This window comes from Hyperolius riggenbachi, chromosome 8 (genome assembly GCF_040937935.1).
Source record: "Hyperolius riggenbachi isolate aHypRig1 chromosome 8, aHypRig1.pri, whole genome shotgun sequence".
Lineage (NCBI taxonomy): Eukaryota > Metazoa > Chordata > Amphibia > Anura > Hyperoliidae > Hyperolius > Hyperolius riggenbachi.
In genome coordinates this window covers 134,743,521-134,766,006 of record NC_090653.1, presented here as the reverse complement: position 1 = coordinate 134,766,006, position 22,486 = coordinate 134,743,521, and positions in this window count along the sequence as shown.

The window sequence follows — 22,486 nt, the reverse complement described above, 5'->3', positions numbered from 1 at the left end:
TACAGGCCTATATCCCTGCTCAACCTAGACTTGAAAATCTTCGCTAAGCTGATAGCCAATAGAATAGCGCCTTTAATAGGGGATGTGGTAAACTGGGACCAAGTGGGATTTATTCCCGATAGAGAGGGGCGTGATAACACTATTCGAACATTGGATCTGGTCCAGTTTGCCCGGTCGAGGGATATTTCATGTATGCTTCTATCCACGGATGCAGAGAAGGCCTTCGACCGGGTAGACTGGACGTGGATTAACGAGGTCCTCGGCCATATTGGCCTGGGCCCCAAGATGTTACGTGGTATATCCGCCCTCTACTCTAGGCCATCGGCACGTGTTAGGACTAACGGGGTCCTCTCCAACCCCTTTCAAATATCTAATGGCACCCGGCAAGGATGCCCCCTTTCCCCGCTCATTTTTGCATTGTCACTGGAACCACTCCTGTGCCACATTAGAGAAAACCCAGATATAAACGGGATAACAATTTCTCCAAAAGTACAAAAAGTGGCCGCATATGCGGACGACTTGCTCTTTTACATCACAAACCCCTTGATTACCTTACCTAACTTATTGTCTGAATTTAAAAATTATGGAGACCTAAGTCTCTTCAAAGTTAACTATGATAAATGTGAAGCTCTAAATATATCCCTTCCGCAGGGATTACAATCACACTTGGCGACTCAATTTCCCTTTAGATGGTCCTCCACCCATATCAATTATCTAGGTACGAAAATTACCCCAGACATAAAAGATGTTTTTCAAATGAATTTCCCACCCATACTTGAGACCCTAAAGGCAGACCTGACTAGATGGAACTGTCCACACTTTTCCTGGATGGGCAGAATTGCGATTTTAAAAATGAACATTATGCCCAGGCTTTTATATCTATTCCAGACCCTGCCAGTACAAGTCCCTAACTCCTTTCTGAAATCTGCTCAAACGACTTTTGGTAAATTCATTTGGAAGGGGAAACCCCCTAGGCTCAAGAGACTCATCCTACATAGACCTAAACAAATGGGTGGGCTAGCGGCACCTGACATTAAAAAATACTACTATGCAGCAGTGCTTACCAGAATAGTAGACTGGCACAGACATCATACTACTAAACAATGGGTCAATATTGAGCATCACATTTCAAAGTACCCCCCTACTAAGCTGCCCTGGTCCTCTCCCACCCCACAACGTAACTGGACGGACTCACACTTAATATATAATACCCTCAGAGTGCTCTCTGCCACCAGGCACAAGGAGGACATCTCACCATGGCCTCCCCCCAGAATACCTCTATTTGACAACCCTGCATTTGAGTTGGGCTGTCATGCTAACCACTTTAGCAATTGGAAACTGGCTGGTATTATCTTTGCTGATAACCTTTGGAGTCAGGGGAATTGGCTAACAATTGAGGAATTGAGAAATAGATCCGGAGTGTACACCCTAGACTGGCTGGGTCTGGCGCAGCTCCGTTCTCTGTGTAGAGCGCTGGGGATCTCGCCGGGTCTCTCTAGATCAAAATCTGCCTTCGAACTACTATGTGGATCAGTAGGCCCATCTCGGAAGACTCTATCAACAGTGTATTCCTTACTGATTGGCCAACCACTTGGCTCACTTTCATATCTCAACAAATGGGAAAGAGACCTTCGGTGTACGTTCTCAGACGCTCAGAGAGCCAGGATGTGCATACTCACCCAGAAATCCTCGATAACGGTTAAGCTACAGGAAATCAATTTTAAGATCCTGTCACAATGGTACCTTACTCCACAGAAACTACATATTATCTTTCCAAATAGAGACCCTCAATGCTGGAGGGGCTGCTCCTCAGTAGGTTCCCTATTACATCTGCTATGGGAATGTCCCCTGCTTGTCCCCTTCTGGAGGAAAATAGAACACCTAATTAGGGAAACGACAGACAGAGAGGTCCTCTTTACACCACAATTCTTCCTCCTCCACTGCAATAACTGGAGTTTAAGGGCTTGCAAAAATTCTATAGTAAAACACATCTTAAATGCAGCTAAGCTACTCATAGTACGTAAATGGGGAACTCCTATCATACCTACCTTAAAGGAACTAGATAAGGAGCTATGCCACACTAGTGGGATGGAAAACACAATAATGACCCTCCAAAACCGAACTGAACAATATGCCAAGACGTGGAGATTTTGGAACTATTATAGAGAATCTGAGGAGTTCAAACTTCTCTTGATGTAGTCTTTAGCGTTTCAGGTGGCGACCGCCCTTCTCTTTAGCCCTCTAGCGTTGATTAATTGACAACTGCATATACCTTAAAATTGAAACAGTGTCGGATGCTCCACAACTAGACCCTACGAGTTCAATCCTTTCGTTATCTTTCTTCTCTTCATTATCTCTTTCTGTCTTCTTCTTTTCAGAGCTATGGTATAGCTCTGTTCCTTTTCTCTTCTTTCTATAAATTCATTCTGGTGTGCTGCCATATTGGTAGATACTTGAGGTGTTATCTAAAGCTATACACTGAATATATCCCACTTGGGGGAGCTGTCTTATAATATATGGAATTCAGCATTGCTATATGCCAACGTGATATAAGAAGACATTCAATGGATACCGCCCCTAACAGACTCTATTTTGACACTCATTCCTGATACTTCAGCACCCTGTTGGACTTGACAGGCCCTAACAGTGAGATTTTATCCCACAAGGTTGTATATACCCCCCTTAGTCTATGTGTACAATATCTTGTATGACTATATGATGACACTATTATCTGATTGTATATATGTATTCATATGACGGCACGATGTTCTCTTCTTCTTTGTTGTGTATAAAAACCTTTGTACAAATAAAAGTATTTGAAAAAAAAAAAAAAGTGAGCCGTGGAAAGGCCAACTCTCACGTAGGGACAAGTGCCTTACGAAGGCACCTGGAGAGAAGGCACAAACAGCTATGGCAAGAACACCTGAGGAAAAGCAGCACCCCTCAAAAGACAAGCCACCCTCCTTCTCCTCTTCCTCCTTCAGGTGCATCGTCTTCATCCGCTTTCTCCCTTGCACCTTCACAGCCACCCTCCTCCACACCGCCTCTTCCCTTGAGCGGTTCCTTCTCTTCCCACAGCAGTACCCAGCTGTCCGTGAAGGAAGTATTTGAGCGTAAGAATGTCTGCCAGTCACCCTCTTGCCCGGCATCTGACAGCTGGCGTGGCGGAACTATTAGCTCGCCAGCTATTACCATACAAGCTGGTGGAGTCGGAGGCTTTCCGTAAGTTTGTGGCCATTGGTACACCGCAGTGGAAGCTACCAGGCCACAATTATTTTTCACAAAAGGCCATACCCAAACTGTACCGTGCAGTTGAGAGGCAAGTGGTGTCATCTATTGCGAAGAGCGTTGGGTCAAGGGTCCACCTGACCACGGATGCCTGGTCTGGCAAGCACGGGCAGGGCCCAGTGGCGTAGCATTCGGTATAGCCACCATAGCGTTGCTATGGGGCCCCTACGCGTCAGGGGACTTTTTTTTCCAATTATGATGCCGTTTGGGCCCCCGTCCGGGCCCCTCTCCGGCCCCCTCCCCCCCGCCCCCCAATAATCTTACAACAGCGCCGCCAGGCTCCCCCGGCCCCCCTCCTCTGATAAGGTGGCTGGTGAGGAGGGGGGCTATGAGGAGGCGCATTGATCCTCCCTGGCGGCCGGGCCGACACTTACTGTATAGTTCCGGCTTCCGGCCAGCCAGGGAGGGAGAAGGAGGAGACGTGCGAAGAGGAGAGCTGCCAGCCTGCCAGGAGGAGAGCGAGTGGAGCACGGTCACCGACCCGACCCCACGCGCAAGGCATTAATTTGTAAGTATTGTGCTGAGCAGAGCTGCCTGTGGATGGAGTCGGAGGTGGGAGGATATGGCCTGGGGGACTTGCTGGCCGCTGCCACGTGCCACCCATACCTGGTCCGGCCTGGCTAGAAAGTTGCTGGGGGGGGGGAATTGGGAGAGAAAGGTGCTGGCTGCTGGTGGGGGGGGGGGGGGGATGGAGGAGAGAGTTGCTGGCTGCTGAGGGGGGGGGGGGGAATGGAGGAGAGAGTTGCTGGCTGCCGGGGGGGTGGAGGAGAGAGTTGAGGGGGGAGAGTTGCTGACTGCTGGGGGGGGGGAAGTTGCTGCTGGAGGGGGGGGTGGAGGAGAGAGTTGCGGGGGGATGAAGGGGAGAGAGTTGCTGGCTGCTGGGGGGCGGGGGGGAAAGGAGGGAGTTGATGGCTGCTGGGGGGGGGGGATGGAGGAGAGAGTTGCTGGCTGCTGGGGGGGAGGAGAGAGTTGCCGCTGGGGGGGGTGAAGGAGAGAGTTGCGGGGGGATGGAGGGGGGAGAGTTGCTGGCTGGTAGGGGGGGGGGGAGGAGAGAGCTGCTGCTGGGGGAGGGTGGAGGAGAGAGTTGCGGGGGGATGGAGGGGAGAGAGTTGCTGGCTGCTGGGGGGGGGGGGAGAGGAGGGAGTTGATGGCTGCTGGGGGGGAGAAATGGAGGAGAGAGTTGCTGGGGCGGGGGATGGGGGAGAGAGTTGCTGGCTGCTGGGGGGGATGGGGGAGAGAGGTGCTGGCTGCTGTGGGTGGGGGGGGGGGATGGGGGAGAGAGATGTGCTTGCTGCTGTGGGGGGGTGATGGGGGAGAGAGATGTGCTTGCTGCTGTGGGGGGGGATGGGGGAGAGAGATGTGCTTGCTGCTGTGGGGGGGGGGGGATGGGGGAGAGAGAGGTGCTGGCTGTTGTGGGGGGGATGGGGGAGAGAGGTGCTGGCTGCTGGGGGGGGGGGGAGAGAGCTGCTGGCTGCTGGGGGGGGGGAGAGGGATGCTGGCTGCTGTGGGGGGGGGGGGAGAGAGAGGTGCTTGCTGCTGTGGGGGGGGATGGGGGAGAGAGATGTGCTGTTTATTTTCTGCGCACATAACAATTATGTGAATGCTGCGCGCACAGCGATTATTTTCTGGTGAATGCTCCCCACTTAACGATTATTTTCTGGTGAATGCTCCCCACATAATGATTATTGTATGGTGAATGCTCCCCACATAACGATTATTGTCTGGTGAATGCTCCCCACATAACTATTATTGTCTGGTGAATGCTCCCCACATAACTATTATTGTCTGGTGAATGCTCCCCACATAACGATTATTTTCTGGTGAATGCTCCCCACATAACTATTATTGTCTGGTGATTGCTCCCCACATAACGATTATTTTCTGGTGAATGATCCCCACATAACGATTATTGTCTGGTGAATGCTCCCCACATAACGATTATTGTCTGGTGAATGCTCCCCACATAACGATTATTTTCTGGTGATTGCTCCCCACATAACGATTATTGTCTGGTGAATGCTCCCCACATAACTATCATTGTCTGGTGAATGCTCCCTACATAACGATTATTTTCTGGTGAATGCTCCCCACATAACGACTATTGTCGGGTGAATGCTCCCCACATAACGATTATTGTCTGGTGAATGCTCCCCACATAACAATTATTGTCTGGTGAATGCTCCCCACATAACTATTATTGTCTGGTGAATGCTCCCCACATAACGATTATTTTCTGGTAAATTCTCCCCACATAACGATTATTGTCTGGTAAATGCTCCCCACATAACGATTATTTTCTGGTGAATGCTCCCCACATAACGATTATTGTCTGGTGAATGCTCCCCACATAACGATTATTTTCTGGTGAATGCTCCCCACATAACGATTGTCTGGTGAATGCTCCCCACATAACGATTCTTGTCTGGTGAATGCTTCCCACATAACGATTCTTGTCTGGTGAATGCTCCCCACATAACGATTCTTGTCTGGTGAATGCTCCCCACATAACGATTATTGTCTGGTGAATGCTCCCCACATAACGATTATTATCTGGTGAAGGCTCCCCACATAACGATTATTGTCTGGTGAATGCTCCCCACATAACGATTATTTTCTGGTGAATGCTCCCCACATTACGATTATTGTCTGGTGAATTCTCCTCGCATAACGATTATTTTCTGGTGAATGCTCCCCACTTAACGATTATTGTCTGGTGAATGCTCCCCACATAGCGATGGAGGAATGTTTGGGTGGGAGATCCGAGAGGTGCATTGGAAGGTCGTTGGGGGGGCATACAAAAAATTTGCTATGGGGCCCAGTCATTTCTAGCTACGCCCCTGGCAGGGCCGCTACATTACGTACACAGCCCATTGGGTCAACCTGGTGACCGATGGCAGCAAGCAGGGAGTACGTGGCTGCGCAGCGGACCGACTTGTCACACCTCCACCGCTTGCAGGCAGGCCTCCAGTCACCTCCTCTCCGCCTGCTACCACCTCTTCGCCGTCGTCATCCTCCTCCTCCTCCTCCTTGGCTGGTGCCGCGATCTCCTCTCCAGCTACACAGCCCCCGCACCCCAGGGCCTATGCTGCATGCCAGGTTCGACGGTGTCACGCAGTGTTAGACATGTCTTGCCTCAAAGCGGAGAGTCACACTGGAACAGCTCTCCTGGCTGCTCTTAACAAACAGGTGGAGCAATGGCTGACCCCGCACAAGCTTGAGATCGGCAACGTGGTGTGTGACAACGGCAGCAATCTCATTTTCGCGTTGAATTTGGGAAAGCTGACACACGTACCCTGCATGGCACATGTGCTGAATCTGGTCGTGCAAAGATTTGTGTCCAAGTACCCAGGCTTAGAGGACATCCTGAAGCAGGCCAGGAAGTTGTGTGGGCATTTCAGGCGCTCTTACAAGGCCATGGCACGCTTTGCGGACATTCAGCGTAGAAACAACTTGCCGGTGAGACGCCTGATTTGCGATAGCCCGACTCGCTGGAATTCCACCCTGCTGATGTTCTCTCGCCTGCTAGACCAGGAGAAAACCGTCACCCAGTACCTGTATCATTACAGTACAAGGACACAATCTGGGAGGATGGGGATGTTGTGGCCCAACAACTGGACACTGATGCGAAATGCATGCAGGGTCATGGAGCCCTTTGAGGAGGTGACCAAACTGGTGAGTCGCGCTGAGGGCACCATCAGCGACTTGATCCCCTACGCCTACTTCCTGGAGCGTGCCGTGCGTAGAGTGGTGGATACAGCTGTGGAGGAGCGTGAACGAGAACAGTTACAGCAGCAGGAGTCGTGGGAGCGATTTACATCCGAACCCGATGTTTCCACAACACCTGCGGCAGCACAGAGGGAGGAGGAGGAAGAAGAGGAGTCGTGTGGGGAAGGAGAGGAGTCAGACTGATGATGGTGATGAGGAAGGTGTTTCTGTGGAGGAGGAAGAGGCGGCGGAAGAACAACCGCGGCAGCCGTCACAGGGGGCTTCTGCTGCTCCACGTTCCCGTGGTATTGTTCGTGGCTGGGGGGAGGAAGAGGAGTTGCGTCCCATCACTGAGGAAGAGCAAGAGGAGATGGAGTGTACGTCTGCATCCAGCTTTGTGCAGATGGCCTCTTTCATGTTGTCCAGCCTGTTGAGGGACCCCCGTATCAAAAAACTCAAGGCGAATGACCTGTACTGGGTGGCAACGCTACTAGACCCTCGGTACAGGCACAAAGTGGCAGACCTTTTACCAACTCAACAGGGCGGAAAGGCTGCAGCACTTGCAGAACAAGCTGTCGATGATGCTTTACAATGCGTTTAAGGGTGATGTGGCTGCACAACGCAATCAAGGTACCACTGGCAGTAACCCTCCTCCTCCCAAGTCCATGCAGGCAAGGACAGGACGCTCCAGCGATCTCAGGGTGATGTCGGACATGCGGACATTCTTTAGTCCAACTCCTCGCCATAGTCCTTTTGGATCCACCCTCCACCAACGCCTGGACCGGCAGGTAGCCGACTACCTGGCCTTGAGTGTGGATGTAGACACTGCGAAAAGCAACGATGAACCCTTGGACTACTGGTTGCGCAGGCTTGACCTGTGGCCAGAGCTGTCCCAATTTGCCATCCAACTTCTCTCTTGCCCTGCCGCAAGCGTCCTGTCAGAAAGGACCTTCAGTGCAGCTGGAAGCATAGTCACTGAGATGAGAAGTCGCCTGAGTCACGACAGTGTTCAGTACCTGACCTTTATCAAAATGAATGAGGAATGGATCACGGAGAGCTACTGCATGACCGAAGACTAAGTCAGTCCCCACACACACAGCATCTCTGCCTGCAGGCCGCTTGCCTTCTCCGCCACCACCAACAGGGTCCAGGACTCTAGGCGGATTCCTGAACTTTTAAGGCCGCTGCTACACTAATTTTTCTGGTGCGTGTACATGCCTGTCTAATTTTTCTGGCTGCACTGCGGGCGGCTGCAACAAAAAAACAAAAGGCATGTACATGTGCCCATCCCCCTTCGTGATTATTATCTTGCCGCGGTGAAGGGGCTTGCATATCACATTGAAGCAATGACCGCCGGCTATTTGAGTGTCTCGGGTGGGGGTGGGACACAAAAGATAATAAGGTCGTTGCTTCATTGTGGTCAGACCAAATTTGATCAGCTGGACAGTCACTGTTGTTCTATCATTGAACTACCACAGCCCGGCGACCATATGGGCTTGAAAACCGCCACGGCCTACACTCTCGCCATGGTGCGCACCAGTCCAGCACGGCTGTCACTACGCAAACAGCTGTTTGCGGTGCGTTACACAGTGAGTTTGGTGCGTCAGTGTGAAGCAGAACTCTAATTACACTCCCTGATTGATGTATACACATGCAAGATGTTTTAAAGCACTTTAGGCCTGCAATTTAGCATTCAATACAATTTCTGCCCTTAAAACGCTGCTTTGCGTCACATCCAGATTTTTTCCTGGGACTTTGGGCATGTATCCCACTCCGCCATGCACCCTTCCAGGTGTTGGACCCCTTGAAACATCTTTTCCATCACTTTAGTGGCCAGCATCATTTTTACTATTTTTCAAAGTTCGCATCCCCATTGAAGTCTATTGCGGTTTGCGAACTTTTCCGCGAACCGAACCTTCCGTGAAGGTTCGCGAACGGGGTTCGTGAACCAAAAATCTTAGGTTCGCGACATCTCTATTAATTACTATTCCCCCTCCAGGCCGCCATGGATAGTGGGGGAATGATATAATTCGACTTCCAGCTGGAGGCCGAATTATTCTGGTTTTTAAGCAACTTTGGCTCAGTCTTATGACGGCACCGAAATTACTCACTGAGCAGTGTGTGATGTGATTACTATAATAGTCTATGGTGACGCCTGCTGCGCCCAAATCTAGCAGCGCTGAAAAGCATTGCTCCGGCAGGGATTGCTCCGCAGCTGTAACATTTCTTTCATGTATCCAGGAACCAGATTATGTAGTGATTTAAATGTCAGTAGGCCCATCTTGAATAGGACCCTCCATTCTATAGGTAGCCAGTGAAGGGAGTGCAGGACTGGCGTTATGTGGCAGTGACGGGGGTTGGTTGTTTAACGGTCTGGCAGCAGTATTCTGTATCAGCTGTAGGCGGTACAAGTCCTTGTTTGGAAGGCCAGTGTAGAGAGCACTGCCGTAATCCAGTCGGGATGTGATGAAGGCATGAACTAAGGTTGGTAGATCTTCTGGGGGGATGAGGTGCTTTATTTTTGCAATGTTCTTCAGGTGAAAATAGGATGATTTAACCACAGCAGAGATGTGAGTTCTGAAGTTTAAATCCCCATCAATGATAACTCCCAGGCCACACACATGCTCAGAGCTGTGCCTCCTATTCTAAGTGGTGAAGACTGCAAGTTAAGTTGTTTTGTTGTCGTGGGCTGCTCTCCGATCAGGAGGACTTCAGTTTTATCTGCATTTAGCCAGTTGTCACTAATCAATTGCTGTAGTTTGGCTAAGCAGGCATTTATAGTTGGAGGGTGTCATAAGCATAGCAGTGGTATGTCAGGCCATGTTTTTGGATTCGTTTTCCAAGCGATAACATGTAAATCATGAAAAGCAGGAGAGAAAGGACTGAGCCCTGGGGCACCCCATACTTAAGGCCAGAGTCGTATCTAGAGGGGTACAGGCAAGGCACATGCCATGTCAGAAGACGGAGCCGAAGTTGCTTAAAAAACACAATAATTTGGCCTCCAGCAATCGCTGGAAGCCGAATTATATCATTTCCCCACTATCCATGGCGGCCTGGAGGGGGAATAGTAATTAAAACGGCCGGGACTTGTGCGGCAGCAGGATCAGCCATATACCGCTGTATCCTGTGCCCAAGTCTACCGGCGCCGATTTCAAATGTACTCCAAGATTGGGTCTCCCTCTCCTTCCCTCCCCACCTCTTAGTTACCCTTGCTGTTTGAGGCCTACAGGAGGAAATGCTTTACAAATGTTACCTGTAGATTATACATACTGTAGTTTGATTTATTTAGCTAAATACATTCACATTTATGTAACAGCAAACTGGCCAGCAGGTGTCGCCCTTGTCTTTGGACCGTAGCATAACATTTATTATAATCACACAAATGTGCAGATTTGGCATCCACACTGAACTATTTCTGGCATGCTAAAGCAATATTTTCATTTGCTATAAATTGCTGGTATGAATAGGCTCTGCCTATTATACAGTATTTAGAAGGTCCCAGTTATATTTTCTGCTTTTCACTACAACGTCTTATACTGAAGGTAAAAATATGCTCATACCTGGCAGAATATCGGAAATATTGGCGGGAAAAAGATACATTTCCATGCCCAAAATGTTCTCTTTCAGTCATAGTTAGAGCCTATTACCACTGGGTGCCATGCCTGTTTTTGAATATGACCCGGCACCCAAGCACCTGTGAAGCCGCAGCCTAATCGCACGGCTATAGGAATTCGGATGCGTGCTATGGAAACTGCAGCATGCTGTGCAGAATCGCCCCAGCAACGCAATTCAGACAGCAAGCCTATTGTCTGAACAGACAGGATTCCCTGTCTGCCTCGCATTGCTGGGAAATGCTGTGTATTTGGAGGTAGTAGAAATGGGCCCTCAGCGGTTAGGTTTTTTTTTTATAATTGCGTGTTTTTTTTTTTTTTAACCCCATAATGACAAGTGGAGGCACTCAAAAGATGAAAGGTTTACCTACACATGAGGCTAGAAACACACTAGGCAGAAATGCGTTGTGGAAAACACTAGAGTTTTTGCTGCTAATTAAAGTCTATGGGCTGCATGTGAAAATTCTTATGTGCATTTTACATTGTACATTTTTGAAAACGCACAACTAAGGCCCAGTGCACCCCAAAAAGTGCTAGCGTAATCGCAAATGCTCAGCGCTTTATGAAGTTATTTCTAAAGGCGATTCTAGGCATGTGTCTAGCGATTTTCTAATCATGCCTATCGATTTTTGGAGCATTTTGGTGTAGCATTTTTTTTTTTGTTACAGTAGAGCTGTAACTGAACAGTTTCTGTAACCAAAAAACGCTTGGATAATCGCTCTGATCTAGCGCTTTTCAGAGAGATTTTCCACTTTCCTATACTTAACATTTGAGGCTAAATCGCCTCAGAAATCTGCAAAAATGCTGCAGGACCTGAGTTTGCATTTGGGGAAAAAACGAAGCGCTCTGGTGTGCACCATCCCATTGAAATACATCAGCCAACCGTTTTTCAAAGCACAAGCATGTTTTAAAAAAAGCTCAGAACCGCTTTTGGTGTGCACTAAGGCCTCGATTCGTAAACAGCAGTGCGATAAAAAAATCTTGTCGGGGAAATACCGCACTCGGTATTTTCCCGGTCTGTGTGCTAATTCATAAAGATTTCCCCAGCTGCCCTTGGAGGTCGGTAAATTACCGCAGCCCATTGAGCGGTAGAGTAGAGCAGTGTCTCGATTCTCTCTTTGCCCTGCAGAAATGAATCACACAGACGGCTCTCTCTGGCTCTCTCCACTGATGACTCAGACAGATGAGTCACACAGTCTTTCCCTGCCTGCAGAAATGACTCACACAGACAGCTCTTTCCACTGATGACTCAGACAGATGAGTCACACAGTCTTTCCCTGCCTGCTCAAATGATTCACACAGAGGGCTCTCTGGCTCTCTCCACTGATGACTCAAACAGACTTTCAGCTCTCTGCACTTTTGCATTCATCAGAGCTGTCAGAGCTGTCGGTAACGTGTTAAGACCTCACCAGAGGTGTCGGTAACTACCGCCAGGCTTACCGCTTGTTGAAGGCTTTATGAATTGACATTTGCTGACAATTTACTGCTGTGTTGTGTTGTCGGTAACTACAGCCAAGTCGTTAATTTATCTCCCTGGTCGGTAATGTCAGCTTTTCATGCGGTAACAGCCTTTATGAATTGACATTTTGCTAAGTGGTCGGTAAAGTCTGCTGTTTTCAGCATTACCGCATGAGGTAATGCTTTATGAATCGAGGCCAAATTGTCAAAAACTCATGTAAAATGTACATTATGTATCTCAATGGAGATACAGAGGAATGCATCTTTACATGCTTTTATGATGGCTTAAAATACAAAAAAGTTATTTTTATTTTATTCGATTGAATAGGGAAATTGATAAAAACGCAAGATCGAAAAATGTTGTAGGCCTGGAACCCACTACAAATCGCAAAGCACTATCGCAAACCCCTAGCATTTTAATTAGCGTTTTGTAAGTGATTTCACAAGCTTTTTCCAGAGATTTTGGTGGCGATTGTAAAAAGTGCAAGCTTTTTGCCAGCGATTGTGATATCGATTTGTGATTAGCGGTTTTAATTCTGATTGCTCCTTTCAAATTATTTTTTTTTTTACAGTTTGCAGTAATTTAAAATCACACACAAATCACTTTGTGTAGCAATTCATGAGCGATTTGCCAGCGCTTATATACTTTATATTGAAGTGCAAACGCTCCCGAAGTGTTGCATGTCCTGTGATTGCGATTTTGCTAATCGTAATCGCTACTGTGGAATTTGTTACATTTATTTACATTGGCAGAGCATTTAGCGAAATCGTTGGTGATTTAAAGCACTCCCTAAATGCTCAAAAAGCTAGTGGGTTCCAGGTCTTAAAAATGGAAACGCATACAAAATGCACCAAAAACGCAGCAAAAAATAATAAAGAAAAAAAGCATGATTTTCTGCACTGCCTAGTTTGCTCCCAGCCTAAAGTTGTGGCCTGATAATATATATATGTTACGGCCAGAACCCGAAGTCTGGCCACTTTGGGATCTGGCCGGCCAAAATGCGACGTGGCCGTGCCCCTGCGGCCAATGTTAGAAATGAAATGATTCCCGTAAGATTCATGTATTTTCTGGCCGTCTCGCTCAAATGTGAGTTAATAATTTAAGCCAGCGGCAATGTAACAGATGAAGCCACCGGCTTCAGCTCTGCCTCCTCTCCTCCCCCTGCCTCTCTCCTATACAATACTGGCAGCTGGGGGACAGGCGTCTCCGAGAGTCGTTCGTCGCAAGAAACAAGCAGAGCGGGGAGGCTGCAGATATTGCTTCTGCCAGCACCCGCTCTGCAAGAACGAACGGCAGGATTCCCTGCCGCGACGAACGACTCTGGGGGGACACGCATGTCCCCGGCTGCCAGAATTGTATAAGAGAGAGGCAGGGGGAGAAGAGAGAGCCAAAGCCGGCGGCTTCATCTGTTACATTGCCGCCGGCTTAATTTAATTAAATTAACTCACTTTCGATACATTTAGCCGCAGCGAGATGGCCAGAAAATACATGAATCTTAAAGGACTTACCAGGCGAAATTACAAAAAAAAGTAAATTACCTGCCTCATCTTTTAAGGCACGGAGGACGTCGTCCGTGCTCTCCGTGCCGATCCGCCGGGTCCCCCCGCTCATTAGCCCCCGGGCCGGCTGCCGACCCCACGGCCCGGGTCGGGCTCTCCTGCCTCTCGCAACATGGCCGCATCCTCTGGCCGCGAGTGCGGCTGCGCAGCGTGGATCAGGGGGGTTGGCCCTAGAGCTGCGCAGCCACACTCACGGCCAGGCGGACTGCGCAGCCACGGCCAGAGGAAGCGGCCATGTTGCGAGAGGCAGGAGAGCCCAACCCGGGCTGTGGGGTCGGCAGCCGGCCCGGGGGACTAATGAGCGGGGGGACCCGGCGGATCGGCACGGAGGGCGCGGACGGCGTCCTCCGTGCCTTAAAAGATGAGGCAGGTAATTTACTTTTTTTTGTAATTTCGCCTCGTAAGTCCTTTAAGGGAATAATTTCATTTCTAACATTGGCTGCAGCAGCACAGCTTCGGGTTTTGGCCGTAACATATACTCAAACTGACACAGACAGGTTCATTGGATATTGAAGGTACTTGTCCACAAAGTCAGTGAGAGTCTGGGCTCTTGGCAGTCACCTGTAATTGTACTGCTTGAGCCTAAACCAGATGTGGGAATGAGCAGCTCACACCGAGGCTAGATTTCACTACAAATCACTATCTCTATTTACACCAGCGGGGTTTATTTTGATATGCACTTACTTGTGCTCCCATTAAAGTGGTCTAACACCCAGCATTTCAACTTTGCTTTAAAAGATTGCTTACAGCTTATAAACTATTATGCTAGATTTTTTTTTAGCAGAAATTCACTGAATGGATTAAACATGACATTTTAGTGCTGCATTTAGCTAGAAATGCTCCTCGTGCTTGCTTGTTTAGTTACAAATGTATCTTTCCTTATGCCTCCATGGCAGCACATTGGGTAGTGGCCCCGCCCCCCTACCCCATAGGACCAGTTAGTATTTAAATAGAGATTAGAGGAGGTGCTCGCTGTCTTTTTTTCTTGTCCTCACCTCATAGGATCAGATGCTGCAAACAGACAGAAATTCTTTTTTTTTTTTTTGCACCTATCTGACTGTTTTCCTGCAGTCCCCACACATTGCCTCCCTGTGTGAAGATCCCCTGTTACATCCTATAAACTAGGATTAAGGTGGATGCCCCGTTCTGCTGGTTCTTGGGGGCTTAGCCGGTATGCTTTTATATGCAAGGTCTTTGCATATGGTTGTTGCGGGGGACGTTTACTTTTTTTTTTTCTCCCCCCTCCCTATATTTGCATAAACATGCTATTTATGGGAGCCACGCACACTGTCTGCGAACCTTACCGGCTCCTATTCGACTCTAAACGAGTCTTCTCCTGGCGCGTGTCTTCTATCTTCTCGCTGTCCGTGGGCGTGCGCTCCACAGTCCTCCATGCTGGAGCGCAGGTGGGCGGGGAATAGACGCAGTGGCGTCCTCTCGCTCGCTCGTCCGTGACGTCACCACCCTCTATGCGGATTGGGGGGTGACGTAGGCCTACTCCTCCCTTGGTCTCTCAGCCGCCGCCCATCCAGGAAGTATTTGAATCCTTGGGTGGCGGCGGCTGGCGTTCTCTGTACTGCTCAGGCGGCGGAACATTACGCAGGGGGACAGATGGAGCCGGGAAATGCTGCTATTGCAGCAGATGTATCCATTGTAGCGGAGGAGTGAGTATTCCTTCTTTTCATACTGAGTCCTAATGTCATAGCGCTGTCTGTGCAGATCTGCGCAGGCAGTAAGGGCAGGTACTGTTTTCTATTACTGACTGGTCTGTACTAAATTCTATCTTTTCCTCTCCAGCTATTACTCTTCCTCTTCATCTCAAGACACAGATGCGCCTCTCAGAGACCAGCAAACCATATATAGGTAGGTGCATTTCAGGTAGGTTACCTACATTTTGGGAGTGCACAGTTCAGTTGGTCATGTATGGCTATTTTCTTTCAGCCCAAGAAGACAACGAGAGCCAAGCCCCAGAAAGACAACAAGGAAGTCATCGCCCACAAGACATTATTCACCCTCATATACAAGATACCATTCAAGGAGTCGCTCCCCACCCCGAAGGAATTATTCCGATTATTATGATGACCATTACGCATATCATAGGAGGAGAAGCCCTCCTAGACACTATTCACCAGATCGTTATCCACGCCAGAAAGCCTGCTGGGCCTGCGGAGAGGCCGTGATGCCGGGGAAATTGGTGTGCAAATCCTGCTTTCTACAAAAGTCTGGGGAATCAGAGCATTCTGAGGTGGATGTGTCAGCATTAATTAAAAAAGATGTTCAAGAGTCGATGGAGACATATATCTCGAACCTCCCTTCTTCCCGATCCTTGGAACAGTCTCATTCGCATACCTCAGCTTACGATCTCAGCACAGAAAATATCACATCTGGAGGTTTCGATTTTTCCCTCGTTCCTCCCTTCATCAAGTCAGTCCGAGAGGCGATTGAATGGGAATCAGAGGAGGAAATAGAGGAGGGTTGTTCTAAGCAGAAGGAAAGGAAACGATACTATACGCACCTGGATAAGCCTAAAGATACGTTTCCGTACTTAGTGGAAATCGAAGAAGTAGTTAAGGATGAATGGCAAAGATTGGAAAAGAAGGCCCCTCTAGCCAACCGACTTTCAAAGTTATATCCACTACCGGAGAAGAATTCTAAGGTTTTGGACAATGCCCCTATAGTAGACGCCTCCATAATGAGGTTGGCTAAGCATATGACACTACCTCTTGAAGACTGCGTATCCTTTAAAGATGTGCTACTTAGAAAAGCAGACCTAGACCTGAAGAAAATATACACCTCGGCGGGGGGTGCATGCAAACCCGCAGTGACATTAGCAGCAGTAGCCAAGGCAGTAAAATCCTGGACGGAAAACATAGAGACGGCTGTCAAGACAGATGTAGACAAAGATACAATCGTATCGGCACTTGAAGATTTGAAACTCTCGGCAGACTTCATAGGCGAAGCATCATTTGATGTGGTGAGAGGAGCATCCAGAGCCATGCTGTATTCTGTCACAGCTAGGAGAGCTCTTTGGCTCAGATCATGGTCCGCAGATATAAACTCGAGACAGGCCTGGTGCAAGATTCCATTCGATGGGAATGCTTTATTCGGAGAAAAAATGGACGCAGCCATTTCAAGGGTTACCGGAGGAAAATCGGGTCTCTTACCTCAGGACAGAAGATCCACCAAACCAAGTTTTTCCTCTTCACAGCAGCAACAAAACAAGTATAGAAATGCCAGGTCATACCGGCCGGGCAGGAACTACAGAAGGGATTGGAAAAGCACACAAGGGACATTACGCAAAATCACTAAGCAAAAGACCACAGAAGCTCCTACCACTCAGAAGAAGTCGTTTTGACGGTGTCCAAGTCCAGGATGTACCTGTAGGTGCCAGACTCAGTTACTTCACCTTAATCTGGAAAGACAAGATCGACTCACATTGGGTCAACAGAACCATCTCCACAGGTCATTTCTGGACGTTCAAACGCACCCCGGAGTTCCGGTTTATAGCAACAAAAATCCCAGCTTCACACAAGAAGAGGAACATCCTATTCTCTTACGTACAAGAACTGATTCAAAAACAGGCAATATCTTGGGTTCCGTTAGATCAGAGAAGAGAGGGGTTCTACTCTCCTCTTTTTCTGGTAAAAAAGAAGTCAGGAAAGCTCCGTCCCGTCCTGGACCTAAAGAAGCTGAATCGTCATATAAATCTGGAGAGCTTCAAGATGGAGTCACTTCAATCAATCAGCCAAGCCATTCTAAAAGACGACTGGATGCTTTCGGCAGACTTGCAGGACGCATATCTGCACATACCCATACAGAAAGATTACCAGAGATTCCTAAGATTCGCAATAGGGGAAGAGCACTTCCAGTTCACCTGCCTCCCCTTTGGGATTTCAACGGCCCCCCGAACATTTACGAAAGTCCTGGTGTCAGTCATTGCTCTACTCAGAATCCAAGGACTCCGAGTATATCATTACTTGGACGACATCCTGCTTCTGGGATCCAGCCAAGAAATTATCTGCCAGCACAGAGGAATTCTACTTCACACTTTACATCAGTTCGGTTGGTTAATCAACCCAGACAAAAGCCAATTAACACCAACACAAGATCTAGTTTTCCTGGGGGCCCGCTTTCAAACAAACCTGAACGCAATTTCAATTCCGGTGGAGAAGATCCCAGTAATTCAGCAGAGAGTCAGAAATATCAAAAGATCCTCCTGGGCCTCGGCCAGACAATGCCTCAGGCTTTTGGGTACCCTTTCGGCGACCATTCTTATGCTGCCATGGGCCCACTGGCACATTCGGGATTTCCAGATGGGATTCCTCGATCAGTGGGACAGAATACACCTAAATCAGCGTATTGCACTTTACAAATCGATGACAAACAGCCTGTCTTGGTGGCTTCTAGACAGCAAGATATACCGTCAAGTACAGCTGACGCCAGATCCCCCCATAATCATAACGACGGACGCCAGCAAGAGGGGGTGGGGAGCTACATGTCAGCATCAAGTAGCCCAAGGTTCCTGGAGTCAAGAGGTGGCAGAGCTGTCTTCAAACTCGCTGGAACTGCGGGCAGTCCTCCACGCCTTACTCCACTTCAGGGAGCATATTATCAACAAAAACTGTCTTCTCCGGATCGACATCAAGACAGCGGTGGCGTATATCCAGAGACAGGGGGGTACAAGGAGCCATCACCTTCTACAAATAGCCAATCAGATTTTCCAGATAGCGGAAGAAAATCTCTTGTCCCTCAGAGCAGTGTACATCCCGGGGGCACTAAACACACAAGCGGACTACCTCAGCCGCACCTCTCTCAAGAACAACGAGTGGTCCCTGCACCAGGAGACATTCGACCTGATATGCAGTCACTGGGGACAGCCGGAAATAGACATGATGGCGTCAAACCGCAATGCCAAATGTGTGAGGTTTATGGCAAGATATCCATTCAACCAGGCGGAGGCGATAGATGTTATGACTGCTCCATGGAACTTCTCCAAGGGGTATGTGTTTCCCCCAACACCAATGATATACAACCTACTGAGGAGAATACAACAGGAACCAGTATCTATAATAGCAATAATACCAATATGGCCACGTCGCCCATGGTACCCTCTTCTTTTGACTCTTGCAATAGGAAAACCGATGGTCTTGCCGCTCAGGAGAGACTTGTTGACGCAGGGACCAATCTTCCATCCGAATCCGGGCCGGTTGAATTTAGCGGCATGGCAATTGAAAGGAGGAAGCTTGAACAACTGGGATGCTCAGCAGATGTCATAGGCACTCTTCTTCAGGCCAGAAAACCCTCTACTAACAGAACATATTACAGAATTTGGAACAAATTCACGGCCTTTGCCAGTTCATCTTCCTTCAACCCTCATCAGCCTTTACCACAGAACGTATTAGCTTTTTTACAGACAGGAATAGACAAGGGTCTAAGCTACAATGCTATCAAGGTGCAGATCTCTGCCATATCTGCACTTTCAGACTTCAGGTGGGCCCTCCATCCCCTTATCAGACAGTTTATGTTGGCCCTGATCAAAATCAGACCACCAAGGAAACCAACATATGCAAAATGGGATCTTCCTTTAGTCCTAAACTTCCTGTCAGGAAAACCGTTCGAGCCACTTCAGTCTTGCTCACTGTGGAATCTGACCCTGAAAGCTGCTTTTCTTGTGGCAATAACTTCTGCCCGCAGGGTTTCGGAGTTAGGAGCTCTAGGGTTTAAAGAACCTTATCTGACTTTCTTTCATGATAGAGTCCAGCTAAGGCCAGTAGACTCTTTTCTTCCTAAAGTGGTAAAATCCTATCACATCAACCAGGAATGGTCATTACCAGCGTTCCAGAATGACTCTAGTGCAGTTCTACATACCCTGGATGTCTCACGAACGTTAAAAGCATACCTTGAAGCTACGGATTCCTGCAGAAGATCGGATCACCTCTTCATAGTTCCTTCAAGATACAGGAGAGGGCAAACAGCCTCCGCAAGAACTATAGCTTCATGGCTAATCAAGACCATCCAAGCAGCATACAGGGCTATAGGTTTACAACCTCCAGAGTCGATAGGGGCGCACTCAACTAGAGGAATTTCATCGTCATGGGCTGCCTACTCGAACGTATCCGCAGCAACGATATGCCAAGCAGAAAATTGGTCCACAATAGATACATTTATCTCTCATTACAAAGTGGACGTTTCTGTAAATACTCCTGTGGAATTTGGGAGAGCTGTAATCTCCTCTTCTGTATGCAATCAGGAATAAATTTTCTTTTGTTTTGCAGCAATGTACTAGTCTCCCTCCCTTATTTATAATAGTTAGATCCCAATGTGCTGCCATGGAGGCATAAGGAAAGCGGAAAATTGTATACTTACCTATCGGTAATTTTCCTTTCCTGATGCTTCCATGGCAGCACATGGATCCCACCCGACTATTCGGTGAAGATCATAGTTACAAAAGACAGCGAGCACCTCCTCTAATCTCTATTTAAATACTAACTGGTCCTATGGGGTAGGGGGGCGGGGCCACTACCCAATGTGCTGCCATGGATGCATCAGGAAAGGAAAATTACCGATAGGTAAGTATACAATTTTCCGCTATCTACAATGTAACAAACAAACACTGCTCTGAGAGAACAAAGAGGGCTTCCCCAGCAGGCTTTTCAAAGGTCTATTTGTATTCCAAATAAAGATACATTTGTAACTACAGATAAGAACGGATGCGGATTCCTAGTTAAATCCAACACTAAAATGTCATGTTTAACCCATTCAGTGAATTTCTGCTTAAAAAAAAATCTGGCATAATAGTTTGTAAGCTGTAAGCAATCTTTTAAAGCAAAGTTGTAATGCTGGGTGTTAAACCGCTTTAACTTTAATCTAAATGCAGAAAAAAAAAATCAGCAGGCACTACATTTGCATTTGGGGTAAAAGCAGATTGCGATTATTAGGAAATTATGTGAAATTAGGTTATTCCCATACATTGCATTAGGGTCGTAATTTAAATGTTGGGATTACCAGGATAATAAGCAAACATAATGTGTGGGTCTTATCTACAGAAGCATTGTTTCTTTTAATGAAAGTGAATGGGACCGATTTTTTAAAAATGCTCAGATAATCAATCACAAGTGCGCAGAAAAGCGCTTATAGTATAGCTGAGCCCAAATAGTGTCTTTTTTTTTCTTTCTGTTTTTTTTCTTCATCTTTTCCCTTTAAAAATTCATAGAGAATAAAATAATTGTAAAAAAAAAAAATCTCGCCCCCCAAAAAGCCTCATTTGTCCTAAAAATTAAAAAAAAAAAAATCCTAGATCTAAATCATTTACGATGTAAAGTTATCTGGGAATTAATCCAAAGTATAGAAGGGTCGGCACCACCAAGTAGTAAATACAGCTCTTTATTCCAGCAGTAACAGACGCTGTTTCGGGCTAACAAGCCCTTTATCAAACTGTTCACCATGTGTAAAACACCACCACCTTATATACCCACCCACAAAATGGGTGGCAACACAGGAGGACCTGATGGGGAACTTTAGAAATGTCATAAAACACTCACCAAGAGTGATGAAAACGTTAGGATGCCAGGAAGTAGCAGCAACGTGTATTGAAAGCCGTATGTCCAATCACAGCAGCTATATGCCGCCGACCAATCACAGAAGGCAGTCCCCGCCGTCCAATCGAGCACAACAACGCTTGGAGCAAACCTCACAGCGCGCTATGACTGACGCTGGCCAATCAGGGCGGCCGAAGCCGCCAACCAGTCACAAGCGTCTGTCAGCGTCGCCCCACATGACGTCACGGTACAATTCCGTGCGTCTAAGAGGGAAGATCATAGGTAGTCTCCATGCGTATGGAGGGGCGTGCGCTGTCACAACATTATCGCACCGCCCACATAGAGGAGGACATATAACTACATAGAAAAAATAGGGCATGGGGTGTCATGACAACGCCGCTCCGCCCTTGTAAACAAAGGGAGTAAATATAAATCCTAGCAACAAGCATCACTAACAAACATGTGATAGAAAGAAAAAATTCACATGTAAAATAATATAACTCACAGATTCCCAGCAGGTCCTCCCGTGTCAACATTAAAATAAGGCAAGAGCACCTGTTAATGTTGACACGGGAGGACCTGCTGGGAATCTGTGAGTTATATTATTTTACATGTGAATTTTTTCTTTCTATCACATGTTTGTTAGTGATGCTTGTTGCTAGGATTTATATTTACTCCCTTTGTTTACAAGGGCGGAGCGGCGATGTCATGACACTCCATGCCCTATTTTTTCTATGTAGTTATATGTCCTCCTCTATGTGGGCGGTGCGATAATGTTGTGACAGCGCACGCCCCTCCATACGCATGGAGACTACCTATGATCTTCCCTCTTAGACGCACGGAATTGTACCGTGACGTCATGTGGGGCGACGCTGACAGACGCTTGTGACTGGTTGGCGGCTTCAGCCGCCCTGATTGGCCAGCGTCAGTCATAGCGCGCTGTGAGGTTTGCTCCAAGCGTTGTTGTGCTCGATTGGACGGCGGGGACTGCCTTCTGTGATTGGTCGGCGGCATATAGCTGCTGTGATTGGACATACGGCTTTCAATACACGTTGCTGCTACTTCCTGGCATCCTAACGTTTTCATCGCTCTTGGTGAGTGTTTTATGACATTTCTAAAGTTCCCCATCAGGTCCTCCTGTGTTGCCACCCATTTTGTGGGTGGGTATATAAGGTGGTGGTGTTTTACACATGGTGAGCAGTTTGATAAAGGGCTTGTTAGCCCGAAACAGCGTCTGTTACTGCTGGAATAAAGAGCTATATTTACTACTTAGTGGTGCCGACCCTTCTATACTTTGGATTGCGGAGGTCCCAAGAGACACTGGGA